This window comes from Muscardinus avellanarius (assembly GCF_963383645.1).
Source record: "Muscardinus avellanarius genome assembly, chromosome: 1".
Lineage (NCBI taxonomy): Eukaryota > Metazoa > Chordata > Mammalia > Rodentia > Gliridae > Muscardinus > Muscardinus avellanarius.
Genome location: NC_137786.1, coordinates 36509739 through 36526931, shown reverse-complemented (window position 1 = coordinate 36526931; position 17193 = coordinate 36509739).

The following is a 17193-nucleotide window of genomic DNA, read 5'->3' as shown; positions in this document are numbered from 1 at the left end:
AAGATTAATCTAGTTATTAAAGGGACTGCATTGCCAATTTCCAAAGAATGTGAACACAATACAGTATAATAAATAGAATATTTTTCTTTCAAAATCCAGAAAGCATTTCAAGTTTTCAGGTAGAATACTTTTTTTTTTCTTTTGTGGAACTGAGCATTAAACAAGTGGCATTCTACCTCTGAGCTCCACTCCCAGCCTCATTTTTTATTATTTATTTTGAAACAGGGTCTCACTAAGTTGCAGAGGGTCTCACAAGTTGATGTGGCTGGCCTTGAACCTGTGATCCTCCAACCTGTGATCCTCCTCGAACATGTGATCCTACTGTACTGGGATTACGAGAGTATGCTACCATGCCCAGCAGCAAGTAGAACATTCTAAAAAGTTCCTGGAACACATTTGACTCAACTTTACATAAAACCACTTTTTCTATCATAGTGGTCTTGTTATGCATGAACATATAAGTAAACAAAGAGGCATAGATAATAAAGAAGTTATTGTATTTAAGCAATAAATGTGTTTTAACATCTAAAATTTAGATTGAATGCAAAAAATTCCAACAGAGAAGGGCCATGTTTAGAAAAGAATTGACTAAGACAAGAGTTACCAGAGATCCATTTTAAGGAACTTCATTCAATAATAATGTATCAATCTTAAACTCTTAGGACATCTCAGATAATAAACTAGAAACAATGGTAATTAGTGATGCCCAATATCTGGATGTTACTCTAAAAAAATCTTGAACATTCAACAACTTATGAAAAAAATAATAAGCTAGTAGTAAAGCAAAAGATAAAAATCAAAATTACAAGAATGGCCACCATAGAGCTCTTTATAGGTCAGAAGCAAAACACTATTTCTTCTCAAAAGAAAACCCATAGCCCTCAGAAGGTTAAATAGTTCTTCCTCTCCAAAGCTAAAACTTCAAGGAGTCAATCTGTCCCCTACCTTGTGTTCCAATTCCTACCTCCATTCTCAAACCTACTCTTTTTCCTCTCTCCACTTATGCCATGGTAGGGGCTGTAGTTAAACTCCCAAATTTACCATCTACAACTGAGGACATTTGTTACAGAATCTTAAATGTAGATTAACATATAGGAAGGTTTTGATGAGGTAGTCCTAAGACCCACAACAGTGGAGAGGGTAAAAAAAACCAGTCTTAGCAGGAAACCATGCCCTTTGGTGTTCAAATCAAGTTCTCAACTAACTCTACAGGGAGCTCCAAATTTTGCTAGAAGTCTGTAAGAATTGTTTTCCTTTGGATCAAGAGGCCCAGAGAGTTCCATCCTCAGGTCTATCAGTCACTGGAGCAAGCTGCCCAGAGAACACGGTGTGACCTTGGGCAAGCTTGGTTCTCTTCAGAGAAGCAACCCCAGAAGCATCAGGCAGCACTACAAAGCTGGAAGAGTCAAACTTTCAATGTCGAAAGCCATCAGAGGTGGCAATGACTAGCATCTGCACCATTTATATGTTTTCCTCTGTCGGGGCCCACTCGGCTAGACCCGGGATGGGGCGGTGGCTCAAGATGGCGCCTAAGCATGTTGCCAAGTCACAAGGCTCACGAGGCTGGCGGTGCCCTGAACCTGTGCAGTGAGCCCTATCAGGCGCCCTACGAATGATCAGTGACGCAGCGCCTCGTGCTACCACCAGCCTGCCTATGAGAGGGTTAGAAATGTGCATGCCCTAGCTGTGGGAAGCTTGGGGTTGGTGGGGTGATGAGGGAGGGGTTATGATACTGATATATATTTGCTTGCTGTGCGCATTAAAGGAAGGAAGCATCATCAAAAGACTCGGCGTTTGTGTGTTCTTTCCCAGGGTTCTGCAGGACGGAGCCTTAGGGATGCGACATTCCTCTACTAAACTTCCTAAAGTATTTTGTATTTTTAGAATTTTTCCTACTTGCTTTATGTTCACAGTCAGTATATTGATGTTTCCTAATTAGTACTAGAATTTTAAATACAATTATAAATGATAAGAAGTACTAGAACTAGATAGATAATAAAACTTGAAAGCATCAGATTGGTTGTCAGGCTCTTATTTCTGTTTTTCAAATAGCTCTCCTTCCCTCTTGCCCAGCCCTTGTCAAGTAATCTATAGCTTACAAAAGACTGACAGTGGCAGGAACAATGCACAGATGTCTGTCTGATTTTTTTGTTATGTTCCTCTGGGTTGTGTTATGGAAATCACTTCCGGGCTTTGCCAATTCATTGAAGAGCTTGGTAAAGTGGACGAGCGCAAAAGCAGTTCCATTTCACAATCAAAGAAGGCAATTGGAGGTGACGTGTGATGACATCATCAGGAGTTGGACTTGAGGAAAATTCTTTCCTGGGTAATCTAAGTAGGATACCTAAGCAGCCATCTATATCACAGACTGACTCATGGCAGCAGCTGGCTGAGGTGCTTACTTAGTAACTTCATTTCTCAGCACGTTTCTGTGCACTCACTAAGAACCTCTGAGACACAGTAGTAAACACGACGAACATACACACTTTGAACAAGGAAATATGAGAGAGTGCAAAGTGTCAGCGATGCAGAAGCACAGGTTTTAATCTGAACTAAGATGATGGCCACTTTCAAGGCTGATGCATGAAAACCTCTCAGCTTCTCTCTTGTCCACCAGTGGCTCAGTGTTAACCCCTAGAGGAAGCAGAAGCCTTTTCATCCCCTGGGGTGCGAGAGAGAAACACTATTGAACTTTACACGAGAGAAAAATAAACTCTTCTTGAAATAATCCCTCAGGATGTAGGGTTTATGTGCTGTAGTAGAAACACGACCTTCTCTTATACTGAGTGGTTCACAGAAGCCAAAGGATGGGCTCTTTGGAAATGGAATGAATAGTCAATAATGTTAAAAAATAAAGTGCTGAGAAGTCATTCAAGTACTGAAAAGAGTTCATTAGATGTAGCAACACAGGTCCCGAATGACCTCAAGGTGTCCATAGTTCATTCAGAGGTTTTCTTTTCTATAACTGAAGATTTTAGGATAAGCCTACATTACTTTGAGGGTGGTCTTAGAATTGCTTGTTCTAAGGCTATTTCTAAGCACTTGCAAGTCAATTGGACTGTCTTGACAAATGTTGCATATAGATTGTTTTAAATGCCATTTCTCAGTCTGAGATTTATTGCACAATGAAATTCTGATTTATTGACTTGGTTTTCAGTTTTTGACTGAAGGAGTAGATGACTTGATTCTCTTGACTCAATTTGAATGAAGAAACAAAGTCTTTCCAACCTGCTGGGAAAAAGAACTGGGATCTATAGTAATCAATCAGTCGATGGCTGTTTGGCCTGGCCACAACTCTACTATTGTAAACTCTCCAAATGTTCTACACTTGGTGTTTAAACCTACATTTTATGCACATTAAACTTTAATATATGTAAAAGTCACATAGAAAGACCCTGTTAAAAATGTAGAAGCAGCTGAGTGTGGTGGCTTACACGTGTAATTCCAGTACTGAGACAGGAGGATCACAGGTTTGCGACCAGTCTTAGTTACGTGTGAGGCCTTCTGCAACTTAGTGAGTCCTGCTTCAAATAAAAGAATAAAGAAATGGGGCTGGGGACATAGCTTGGAGGTAAAATGCCCCTGAGTCCAACCTCCAGTACAGAAAAAAATGTAGAGTCTTGCTGGGTGTGGTGATACATGCCTGTAATTCCAATACCTGGGAGGCTGAGACTGGAAGCTTGCTGGTTCAAGGACAGTGTGTGGTGACTTAGGAAGACACTGTTTCAAAATAAAATGGCTGGGGGGCTGAAGGGACTATGGAAGTGTAGCTCAGACGTAGAATGCCCCTGGGTTTAATCCCTATTACCACAAAGGAAAGTGAAACCGTTTTGGAAAACAGTATGGAGGATCCTCAGAAGAATGAGAATGGACTTACCATATGATCCAGCAATACCACTTCTGGGTATCTACCCAGAAGAATGGAAACCAAACTACCAAACTAATATGTGCTAGATATGTTCATACACAGTGGAATTTTACTCAGCCATAAAGAAGAACAAAATTATGGCATTTACATGGAAATGAATGGAACTAGAGAATTAGGTAAAGGCTAATTGGGTGGTATGTGCATGTATGCCTCTACCATCTTGTACTACATTAAGATGTATGACTACAATGCACCAATAATTTTTTTTTAAAAAAATGGAAGCCTAGACACTTGCATCCAAATACTGTGATTTAGTAAACAGGTCCAGAGCCCAAGACTTTACATTTTTTTAAAGTGGCTCAAGTAATTCAGATAGTAAGGCATGACCCTTAGCCCACAATTTTCTAAATACTGATTTGTATCTACTGAAATGCTTTTAAATCCCAATTTTTCTTTAAAAAAAAAACCTATCACTTTCAGATACTTGGCATCAAAAAGAAAATTTTAAAAATAATCAAAAGAGCATTTTGTTATGAAAGAATGAAAGGGAGAGTTATAAAAGGCAATGCCGATTTTTCTTCTCTTAGTAATTTACAAGCATTATTCCCCAACTTTTTATACATTTTTTCATTATTATATTTCAAATAAAACACTAATTCAATGATGCAATTTTCCCATCCCAGAACTGCAGAATACAATCAGCGGGGGATGTGGCAAGTTCTTGTAGTACTTTGTTGCATTATGAAGCCACTATGAAAGCAAGAATGGCAGTTCACAAATCCTCAGATCCACAGAAAAGCAGCCAAGGATAATGTACCTGCTGCACTCTCTGGGGCTTGGAGCCCACGCCACAGGCGGCTCCCACACAATGCCTGTTTCCCATTAAAATTGCATTATACTCATTAAATCAATTTCTGAAAGAATTTCTCTATATGAAACCATGCCATGCAAAGAGAAGTAAATGACTGCCTTTTCAAAGCTTTTGTAGGAGAGGTTTGTGGGCCTTCCTATTCTATACCTGGTCTGACTTTGGGCTAAACTAATCTCAGTAGCTAATCTAACTTGGGGGGAGGGGGAGAGAAGGAGGGAGGGAGGGAGGTCAAACTTGTAGTTAATCTGCTTCAAATGACCAGAATAAATCAGGTTTTGTGAGATGAACCGCTTGCGACCACTAGAGTCCGTAATACATAGCATTGCTTCATATGGAATATCTATTGACAACTTAATTAAAAGCTGGAAAAGAGTAATATGTGCTTCAATAAATTAAGAAAATTAACTATGAATTTAAACATAGGTGAAAAATCTTACAGGTTTTCATCAAGTAAAATTTTTATTTATTTTTATTTTTTTTATTAATTTATTTTTTTAATTGGTGCATTGTAGTCATATATCAATCACATTGGAGTACAAGAATTGAGAGGATATACAAGCACACATCATCCAATTAGCCCTTCTCCAGCCCCCATCCCATTCCCTCCCCCTCCCTCCATCCCATGCTTCTTTGGTGATTTACTTTGATACATTTGTTTATGTACCTCCTGCATTTTAAAGAGGCTCCGTCCTCCAGTATTACATACCCTGTGATTGGTCCCATTAGTTGCTTCACTATACCCTTTCTATAGCTCAACCTCTTCCTGTTGCCTTTTTCCTCCTAGTTATTGCTGATTAAGAGAAGCGTCTGATTTATATTTTCTGCGATATTTCTCTGTGCATGCTGCGTTGCAAGTACCGATCCCACTCTTGATGGTCCCAGTAGTGGCCTGGCTACTCAGTGGACTGATCCAGACCTCGCTGGCTCAAGCAGTGGCCTTGCCTCATGGGAGGCCCCAGTTTTGGTCTCGCTGGCCCCTGCACTGGTCTAACCCCTAAGCTGGCTTTGGTCCCGGCCTTGGAGGCCGCAGGAGTGAACTTGCCTCACGCCAGGCTCCGATGCTGCCCATTGGCCCCTGCACTGGCCTAACCCCTTGGCAGGATTCCAATCCCAGCCTCGGAGGCCCCAGCACCGGCCTAGCCTCACGGCAAGCTCCAATGCCGGCCTCGTTGGCCCCAGCACCAGCCTAACCCCTCGGCAAGTTCCGTTCCCGGCCTAGGAGGCCCCAGCACTGGCCATGTCTCACGGCAGGCTCCGATGCTGGCCTCGCCTCACAGCAGGCTCCGATGCCGGCCTCGCTGGTTCCAGCTCCAGTCTAGCCCTTCGGCAGGTTGTTATCCTGGCCTCGGAGGCCCCAGTACCGGCCTTTCCTCACGGCAGGCTCTGATGCCGGCCTCGCTGGCCCCAGCACCGGCCTAACCCCTCGGCAGGCTCCAATCCCGGCCTCGGAGGCCTCAGCACCGGCCTTGCCTCACAGCAGGCTCCGATGCTGGCCTCGCTGGCCCCAGCATCGCCTCATCCCTCGGCAGGCTCCAATCCCGGCCTCGGAGGCCCCAGTACTGGCCTTGCCTCATGGCAGGCTCCGATGCCGGCCTCGCTGGCCCCAGCACCGGCCTAACCCCTCGGCAGGCTTTTATCCTGACCTTGGAGGCCCGAGTACCGGCCTTGCCTTATGGCAGGCTCCGATGCTGGCCTCGCTGGCCCCAGCACCAGCCTAACCCCTCGGCAGGCTCCGATACTGGCCTCGGAGGTCCCAGCATCAGCCATGCCTCACGGCAGGCTGCGATGCCGGCCTCACTGGCTCCAGCACCGACCTAACCCCTCAGCAGGCTCTTATCATGGCCTCGGAGGCCCCAGTACCGGCCTTGCCTCACGGCAAGCTCCGATGCCAGCCTCGCTGGCCCCAGGACCGGCCTAACCCCTCGGAAGGCTCTTATCCCGGCCTCGGAACCCCAGTACCGGCCTTGCCTCAAGGCAGGCTCTGATGCCGGCCTCAGAGGCCCCAGCACCGGCCTTGCCTCACGGCAGGCTCCGATGCCGGCCTCGCTGGCCCCAGAACCGGCCTAACCCCTTGGCAGGCTCTTACCCCGGCCTCGGATGCCCCAGTACCAGCCTTACCTCAAGGCAGGCTCCGATCCTGGCCTCGGAGGCCCCAGCACTGACCTTGCCTTACAGCAGGCTCAGATGCCAGCCTAGCTGGCCCCAGCACCGGCCTAACCCCTCGACAGGCTCTTATCATGGCCTCGGAGGCCCCAGAACCGGCCATGCCTCACGGCAGGCTGCAATGCCGGCCTCATTGGCCCCAGCACCGGCCTAACCCCTCGGCAGGCTCTTATCCTGACCGCGGAGGCCCCAGTATCGGCCCTGCCTCACGGCAGGCTCAGATGCCAGCCTAGCTGGCCCCAGCACCGGCCTAACCCCTCGACAGGCTCTTATCATGGCCTCGGAAGCCCCAGCACCGGCCATGCCTCACGGCAGGCTGCGATGCCGGCCTCATTGGCCCCAGCACCGGCCTAACCCCTCGGCAGGCTCTTATCCTGGCCTCGGAGGCCCCAGTACCGGCCTTGCCTCAAGGCAGGCTCTGATGCCGGCCTCGCTGGCCCCAGCACCGGCCTAACACCTTGGCAGGCTCTTATCCTGGCCTCGGAGGCCCCAGTACCAGCCTTGCCTCAAGGCAGGCTCCAATCCTGGCCTCGGAGGCCCCAGCACCGGCCTTGCCTCACGGCAGGCTCCGATGCCGGCCACGCTGGCCCCAGCACTGGCATAACCCCTCGGCAGGCTCTTATCCCGGCCTCGGAGGCCCCAGTACCGGCCTTGCCTCATGGCAGGCTCCGATGCCGGCCTCGCTGGCCCCAGCACCGGCCTAACCCTTGGCAAGCTCTTATCCCGGCCTCGGAGGCCCCAGTACCGGCCTTGCCTCATGGCAGGCTCCGATGCCGGCCTCACTGGCCCCAGCACCGGCCTAACCCCTCGGCAGGCTCTTATCCTGACCACGGAGGCCCCAGTAAAGGCCTTGCCTCATGGCAGGCTCTGATGCCAGCCTCGCTGACCCCAGCACCGGCCTAACCCCTCGGCAGGCTATTATCCTGGCCTCAGAGGCCCCAGTACCGGCCTTGCCTCAAGGCAGGCTCCGATGCCAGCCTCGCTGGCCCCAGCACCGGCCTAACCCCTCAGCAGGTTCCGGACCCGACCTCGGAGGCCCCAGCACAAGCCTTGCCTCACGGCAGTCTCCAATGCCGGCCTCGCTTGCCCCAGCATTGGTCTAACCCCTCGGCAGGTTCCAATCCCGGCCACGGAGGCCTCAGTAGTGGCCTTGCCTCATAGCAAGCTTCGATGTCGGCCACTGGCCCCGGCGCCCGCCTAACCCCTCAGCAGTTTCTGATCACTGTCTCTGTGGTTATTATTTCAAAGATTCCAGGTATAATGTATCAGATCTCTGCCTCCCCTGAGTATTGGCCACTGGCATTGCCACTGCCTCCACCGTTTCAAATCCTTCCCAGGCTCTTTTTCCACTCTGAATGTTGTCCAGTGTTCCTAAGCATGCGTGATGGTAGCATTCGACATTTGGTGTAATTTCTCCAAAAAAATAAAGTTGGTAAGATCCGGTTTCTGCTTCTCCTGAATACAAGTCTCCACCACCATCGCGGAGAACTCTTTCAACACCGCATTTCTCCTTGGTCTCCGCTAAACTCTCTCCTTACAGGTGATGTCTGAGATTCTTAACAATATAGAGAAATAGCAGTCCTCTTTCACGGCGAATTTTTCCATAAGTTCCAGTGCATTTAGATAAGTTTTGTCTGCATCTCCAGTGTCCTGGCATCCATAACGGCTTTCTTACCTCCTCTCCGATATTTTTCTTTATCTTTTTCTGTTCTGGGCCCGGTTTCTCCAGGGGTCTGGCGTGCTACTCGCAGTTCGGCCCGGGGCCCAGAGTCCCACGACCCGGGCCCGGCTGGCGTGCCCCGCGCGCGACCCCTGCCCAGAACCCAGCGTCTTACTGGGCCCGGTTTCTCCAGGGGTCTGGCGTGCTACTCGCAGTTCGGCCCGGGGCCCAGGGTCCAGCGACCCGGCCCTGGCTGGTGTGCGCCGCGCGCAACCCCCGCTCAGAACCCAGAGTCTTACTGGGCCCGGTTTCTCCAGGGGTCTGGCGTGCTACGCGCAGTTCGGCCCAGGGCCCAGGGTCCCGCGACCCGGGCCCCGGCTCATCAGGTAAAGTTTTTATATGATGCTTTCGACCTCATAGCCTCATTATAATGGGACTTGATTTCCCAGTAAACTCATCTTTTAGGGTCATTAATATTTTAGATCCAACTTAAAAAATAGAACCTTCTCTCCCCATCTTACCCCATTCAGACTCCCTGAAAACACCCATTTTGGTGCTGTTTGTTTCTTCTTTCCAAGCCTAATAAAGGTGTGGGGAGAACATTAATAGAACCAACCTCAGTTGTTCTGAGGATTCAATGAATACATTAAACATTTAGAGAAAAAGGTCTGACATTTGATATGTGTTATACAAATGTTGTTTAAGAAAAATACTAGGCACAGGTGTTTCTGCCATACCGCTGTATCTCTGTGTTCTCACATTTTGCAAAATCATACACCAAACATAACAGGACTCCTGGGGAATAAAAGGGTTAGGAATGGATTCTTCAGAGCCTATGGTGTTTTTTTAACCAGGGCACAAACAAAAGCAACAACAATCTAAAATTAATAGTCTCAGAGTTCTCTTAAAGCGGAATCCATCAATCCTATGATGTCCTGAACATGGAAGTAAGGCCTTCTCCTTCGAGGGAATGTAGACCTTTGACACGGTATAACTTTATGACAGACCAGTTTAATGCAAAATAAAAACGTGATTCTGGTGATAATTCCTTTTGTTGTCTTTCCAGGATCCAATCTATATTCTCAGTTTCCCTGGATAGCACAGCACCATGGGCAGGGTATATGATTAATATCAGATAATTTTTTAACTAAACAAAGTATTTGGAGATTTGTCAGCTTTTTCAAGTATTATGCAAATATCATTAAAGTTTTGTAGAAAAGCGTTCCCTTGATCTCTTCAAGTCGTGAACATACTGATAAAAATCATGTTCGGTTCAATTTGCCTAATACATTATGCCAACCTTATTCCTTTTAAGTACCAATTGCATATGAGTTGATTCACATTGAAAATAAGTATCACAGCAGACCAGACTGTAGATATAATATAAAAATACAGAGGATTAGAGAATTGTACTTTGACAACCATTTACTTATGGTTCAACATCCCTGCACAATGTATATATATTATTGATCCATTATAGTGTATATATATATATATATATATATATATACACTCTCTATATATAATTATATATATATAATTGTACATCATATGATCTACAGTATAGTCTACATCTACATGATTTCAACATGTAGATCATGTTGAAAATGGCATATATTCACAGAGCATTTCAATTAATGAACCTCAACATTCTTCCTCCTCTACCCGTCCTCCCTGGCTCCACCGAGGATCTCCTCTGTTATCTGGAGTTCTTCTGGTATCCAACATACTCCCTAGCTCCAGAATATTAGAGAAAACATATGTCCCTTCTCTTTCTGCCTGCACAGTATTTTAGAAGATGACCTGAATCCAATTATTAAGGCCTGACAAACCCTGTTCTTGTTAGTTCAGTATAGTATGTGCATTGGCGCACCCTGGTGGTGGGCAGAGGATAGTCAGACACGAAATACTTGTCTAATGTGCTAACCAGAGAAGGCAGCTTTCCTTTTTTTACTGCCTTGGCTCTTATCCCATATTAAACAAAAATAAAACTCAACTCTACCTTCTGCAAGGCAACACTTTGTTGTTGTTTTTTCCTTTCCTTAATTTTTCTTATTGATTGATTGAATGATTGTGGTACTGGGGATTGAACCCAGGTGCATTCTACCTCTGAGCCACTTTATTTTATTTTATTTTATTTTATTTTATTTTATTTTATTTTATTTGGACAATGGTCTCATTACATTGCAGAGGGTCTTGCTAAGTTTCTGAGGCTGGCTTTGAACCTACAATCTTCCTGTCTCAGCCTTTTTCCTCTTCTCATTTCTTCTAAACTATGGTTGAAAATAATTAACAATTTCTACTATTGTTCTAAAGGCAGGATCTGTTCTAAAAGACTACTGTCCTCATACTGCTGGGAGGGAACTAATAGAGATGAGTTACTATAACAAGCACTGGTTCTTTAGCAGCCTGTGGACAGAGAGCAGAACTCCTGGAGACCACACTCCTCATACCCATTCTCTACCAGATAAAAGAAAAACCAAGGATTGCTATAGGAATGTACTAACTTCTGCCCCAGCTACCAGAAAATAAGTCTTGTTATGTTTAAGGCATTTTTCTACTATATATATGACTACCCCTTATACAGAGAATCCTCAATGAACATACTCAGGATTCAGAGGGCAGAAAAACCACATTGCAATTCTTTTTGTGTAACAAACATCCATGTTAAGTAAATTTTGACTGCTTCAAGTGACGACTTTATAAAAGGTAGGGCTACGCTTATCAGGAAAGCAATTGATACTGTAGCTTACATGTCACGAATCACATGCAAATTAATTTCCATTATAAAATAACATTAAGCCTTTCTTACTTTTGGTATCATAGCCAAATTATTAGCAAAGCAAAACTTGAAACTGATCAATACTATTAGCTCTTTCTCACTTGTATTCATATGGAATAAGTATAGGCAGTCAGGGAAAGAAGTTCATGTACAGAAAATGTAAACTCATATGCTTTTTTTGTGACTCTGGGGAGTGAACTCAGGGGTGCTCTGTCATTGAGCTACTCCTCCAACCCCTTTTATTTCCTGTTTTGAAACAGAGTCTAGCTGAGGCATCATGTTCTAGCCTTGAACTTGTGGTCTTCTTGTCTCATCCTCCCGAATACAGGAATCACAGACATGCACTTCTTTGACTCTCTGAAATCATATGCATTTTTTTTAAAGAAAATGTTTCAGTTATTTATTGCTGCATAAAATACCATCCTCAAACTAAGTGGCTTAAAGCAATAACCTTTCATTATATTTCAAGATTTTTATCTGCCATGAATTCAAGCAGGGTTCAGCTGTGTAATTATTTGACTCCATCAGGCATCCACAGTTGTAAGGTCAGCTTGTGATGTTTACCAGAAGCTGGGCTGCTCGGGAGAGTTCCACACAGCGTGGTCTACATGACTGGGCCCTGGCTGGAGTTAACTGACAGTGGGCTCCTCCCCTTCTCCATGTAATCTTAGGACCTCTCCACATGAAGCTCTAGCCTCCAAGATACCAAGGCAAAAGCTTCTATCCTCCTCAAGATTAAAAACAGAACTGATCTGTTATCATGCCTGCAATATTGTTATTCAAAGCAGTGGCAGTCTGAGCTAGAGTCAAAGGTACAGAGGAATAGACTTTATCTCTTAAGAGGAGAATATTATGTGTCACAGGTGGAGAAGAAATAATCATCTGAGACAGCCACCACAGAAATAGAATTGTGTTACTTTTATCTGCTCAGTTCTATTTTTCTTGTCAAATCGGCCTAACAAAACTTGTTTTCATGAATTGATGATTGCCTCTGATGCTTTTTGGTAAAGGTATCTTAAATTTTTATACTTTTATTGGTTCTTTGTAATTATACTTTGCAGGGAGACTCAAAATGATATCTACATACATGCACACATCACTTGGTATTTTTCCTTTGGAATCTCATTCTCTCCCCCTTTTTACCTCCCCATACATGTAAGTGAGTTTGGTAGTGATACCTTTATGTGTGGACGGAGCATTATCTGGACTCTTCCCTTCCTTAAGCTTTATTTTTCCCTCCACTTCTCTCTCTCAACCCCCTTCCACTAGTACTGGTTTCTCTCCTCACACGGCTGAAGTCCCTTTCATTTCCTATTCTCATTCTGGCTTCCATATGTGTGAGACGAAAACACACAACCCTTGACTTTAATCAGGCTTTGAATGGCGGGTACGGTGGCGCACGCTTGTAATCCCACAGCTTGGGAGGCTGAGACAGGAGGATCGCACAGGTTCGAAGTCAGCCTCAGCTACTGAGAGAGGCTCTCAGCAACTTAGTGAGAACCTGTTTACAAAAAAAGTATGAAACATAGGTCTGGGAATATGGCCTGGAGGTAGAGAAGCCCCTGGGTTCCACCCCCAGTCCCATACACAAAAAAACAAAAATTAGAATAATCATGCTTTGAAGAGCCAGCATCATGAGTTGGGCATCATGACGGGGAGATGCTCCATTTTATGTCCCTGTGTGACTTTGAGAAGTTCAGCAGCCTTTGGGGCTTTCTTGCTTTTTATTATATATGGAAGGCACTTAATTAATTCTCATTTAGTAACTCTCTTATATCTGTACTGGTCTAAGCACTCACGATGAAGAGAAATCCAAGGCCACTCACTCCCCCAGTGAACTCTCAAGGAAAGAGCAAATTTACTAAGAGTCATGATGTGCAGTGATGCAAGCATTCACCAAAACTTACTGAGGGCTTTCAGGCCGGTGCTGGGTGGCTCTGTGGGCTTCATGATGAATTATCTATATATAAATGCATGGCTTTGAAGAGTTCATTGACTTGAGATTTGAAATACACACCTGCATGATTTGCTCACACTATTAATTTGTACGTGGCTGCATTTTAATTTTACAGTATCTAACTCTCTAGAACTGGATGTGGCTCAGAAGGCATCCCTTTTAATTCCTTCTTTTAGAGAAAAGAAAACCAGGGCATAGAGAGGCTAGGGGACTTGCCAACATCACACAGCTTGCTATAGCAAGGCTAGCCGGACAGCACATTCTACATTTCAAAGATCTGCTGGTGCCTTTGAAAGCATATCAGTCCTCGCATTTGTACAAATTTCTTTCTTCTTAGTTGGTCCATTTAGTTATGTTCTGAATAACAGGTAAATGTTCAATGTGTCCTAACGAAAGTAAAACAAAGGGATAAACCCCTCACGTTTCTCCCAATGGTGCACTGCCGATCCAGTTTCATTTGCTATGAATCTTTCCTGGAGTCATTGTTTCTGCTTACAGAAAGTTTCCTCAAAATTTTCCAAATTCAGGAACTGTTGACATAATATCTTTAAAATTCTTGTGTAGACCAGTTCTTTATGTAACTTCAGGCAAGGTTAATGTGGACAGCCCATGAAGCAGAACAGTAAGATTGTGGATACAGTAAGATCTAGGTAAAGCTGAAATGCAGGATGAGATGGGCAATTCAGGAACAGACACTCGCAATTTATTTCTCAGGATGTGTCCCGGGCGTGGTGGCGCACGCTTGTAATCCCCGCACTTGGGAGGCTGAGACAGGAGGATTGCACAGGTTTGCAGCCAGCCTCAGCTACTTAGTGAGGCTCTCAGCGACTTAGTGAGACCCTGCTTCCAAATAAAAAATATAAAATAGGTCTGAGAATATAGCCCAGAGGTAGAAAGCCCCTCGGTTCCACCCTCAGTACCACCAAAAAAAAAAAAAAAAAAAAAAATTGGGCCACCAGTAACTATCATATCTTCTTCACTTTTTCACTTTTTCTCTAAGCACCTTTCCCTTATTTTTCTCACAGTTTATTTCTTGCCGGTATCAGTAAAAATTGAATCAAGACAGAACAACATTAAGGCACACCATGCATGCTCATGTCAAATAAAAAAAAACTAACATTGAAGAATGAATGTTGCACTCTGTTATCTTTGTACTGATGTTGTATAGACATAGCCTGACTCTACCTTTGTTTTGTATTGGACAAATAGTATTAGGTTATTGAAAACCTAGGCTTCCAGTGAATAAAGCTTAACTCTTTTGATCTAATTATGAAGAAAACAATTTAATATATATGCATTATATATGTGCGTATATACACATACCTGAATTTATATCCCAATTATGAATATATATAGGGATATATATATATCTCAGAATTGGGATATATATATATCCCAATTCTGATTCCAGGCATAACAGCTATTGAATTCAATCTGACCATTGGGGCACAAATCCCTGCCCCCTGTGCCTCAACAAAACACTCATTCCTTTCAATGGGACTTGCTGATACATTTCTCCATTACTAATATAGCCTAAAGCCATGTCTTTGAGACAGTTTTTTTAATTAGACAATGAATCAAAAAGCTAGTTTCAAGAAGATAGGCAAACAGAGGCCAGATGCATCCTTTTGGCAGGCTGAGCAATATCCATTTGTTTTGGCTGTAAGCCTAATGAGAAGAAAGTCATTAATTTAATAAACAAAGCATTGCAAGTTGATCAGAGGAGATGATATAGGCAGAAGCATATTAGCCAACTTTTAGTCTTTTCTCGAACAGAATTAACTGGTTCTAAGTAGTTGGTTTGGCTCAGCCTACCCTGAGTACTTCCTGAGAAAGGGATCCAGAGTGTAGGTTCCTGAATGGTCCAGCTCACACCGCATTTTGGCTTTACCTTAGAGCCTGAGGCTTACTGTAACATCTTAGCTATGTCCTATTCTTCCACAGTAACATAATGAGAGACTGGAAGACCAAACTCTGCTAATCTCTGGGTTGCAGGAGAAACATAATCCACAAAAGTTTTCCTGGTCTTTTTTTAGGTGATGTCTTCCTTCTGGCCCTCACAAGAGTGGTCTTGTGGTTGATCCAGAAAAGTCCGGAACTCCTCCTTCTAGGTCCTGTCTTCACCGTACTTTCACACACTGGATGGATGATGTGAAAAGTCCTGAATGTTGTTCTTTCTCTATTATCTGGTCCTCAGCACAGCTGCAGTACTCTTTGGACTCTGGCCTAATGGTTTTTATGGAGTCAGATAATTATTCACAGGACTTATCTTCCCTGAACACATGCTGGAGAGAAAAGTAATAGCAGGATACAGAAAACAGTATCTGCCTCTGATTCAAAATTGGCTTCCAACTATTTGTTTCTGGTTTATGTAAAAAAAAAAGTCTACTTTTCATTGCTGTGAATACTTTAACCCCTACACCATAACTTCACAATTATACATCAAGAAAAGAAGGTGTTTCAAACTGTTTTCTAGTGATGGGAATGAATACTAGAAATGCATGTATTACATGTTGGGTCAATAGTATATATTTGTGACATGAGGGGAGGAGTTCATCTATACTCGAGCATATGTGTCCAGATCCAGGTAATCTGTGTGAAAATGAAGCAATGTTACCTGGGAAAAGGAACATTCCACCCAGTTGGTCTCCAGTGAGTACTATCGCAGGCTTGGTTAAGATTGGGTGTCCATAGAGGCAAGACTTTATAACAAAAGAGTAAACTAAGAAAGATGTCTTAGCAGTTAAAATTTTTGTAGATTGTAAAAATAGGGACACTGTACACCAGGGGCTGTCACACAGGTTCTGAGAACTTGGACAATCTTTAGGGAAAAACAAGTAAGATAAGTAAGATAGGCAGAAGGAGAGGAACCATAGTCCGTTTCCTCACTTTGCTGAAAATGATGAAAAAAAGATTAGGCATGATAGATTCAAAGGTAAATCTTGGCTGAAGCTCACCTGTGGCTTGAATTTAAACTTTGATGAAATCAAATAATCTTAAAAGAAATAAGCATTGTTCAGATAAACTGCTTAAAATTTCTACTTAGACCTTTGAAAAAGTCAAATAATCTCACAATTGGCAAAAATCTTATAAGCCAACATACCTAAAGTTGTGACTCATCCTTCTCAAACAATGGGGCCGCCGCTGACCAGCACATTGTCACTTATTCTATTGGTCACTTTGGGGACTGTCAGTTCTTCCCATTATACATGTTGGGGATCCACCCCCATGACCTAACTTCCTGCTCCACAACTTATTTTCCATTTTGATTGTTCTGTACCCTTGTTAATAATTCCATGCCTCAGTCCAGTCCCAGTTACAAAGCAAAAACAAAAAAATCACCGAGATATGTTCTCCAGCATTTCATATTACAATAATCTCTTTCCCCTTAAGTTGTTTCCAAAATGAAAAATAAAACTGTTTATTTTGCCACACATGATTCATGAGTAAAGAGTCAGATACACAGAAAAATTCCTCTTTTTGAAGAAATGCTTTTCAGATAGTAAATAAAACTAATTTGTTTTGCAGCCTACACCTTGTGTTGAATGTTCAAACATGTTACCTACTTAATTAAGTCTTTTCACAATATTGTAGTGCTTGTTTTCAAAGTGACTCTAAACATTAGCAGTCTCATATGAAATTCTGTCATAATCAAATGGATCGTAATACACAGAAAAGCAAAATTTCTATTAACCTTTATTTTTCTAAATCAAAGCATGCTTTTTGATTTTTACTACAAATAGAAACACAAGAAAGCATTGGAATACAATCCCAAAATTCCGTATAAGCACAGGGTTCTGTGTTTTCAGGCACTGGGCTCTGCGCTCTCTGGCCCTGGGCTCTGCACCTTCTTGGCCTGGGCTCTGTGCATTCTGGCTCTGGGCCTGCACCT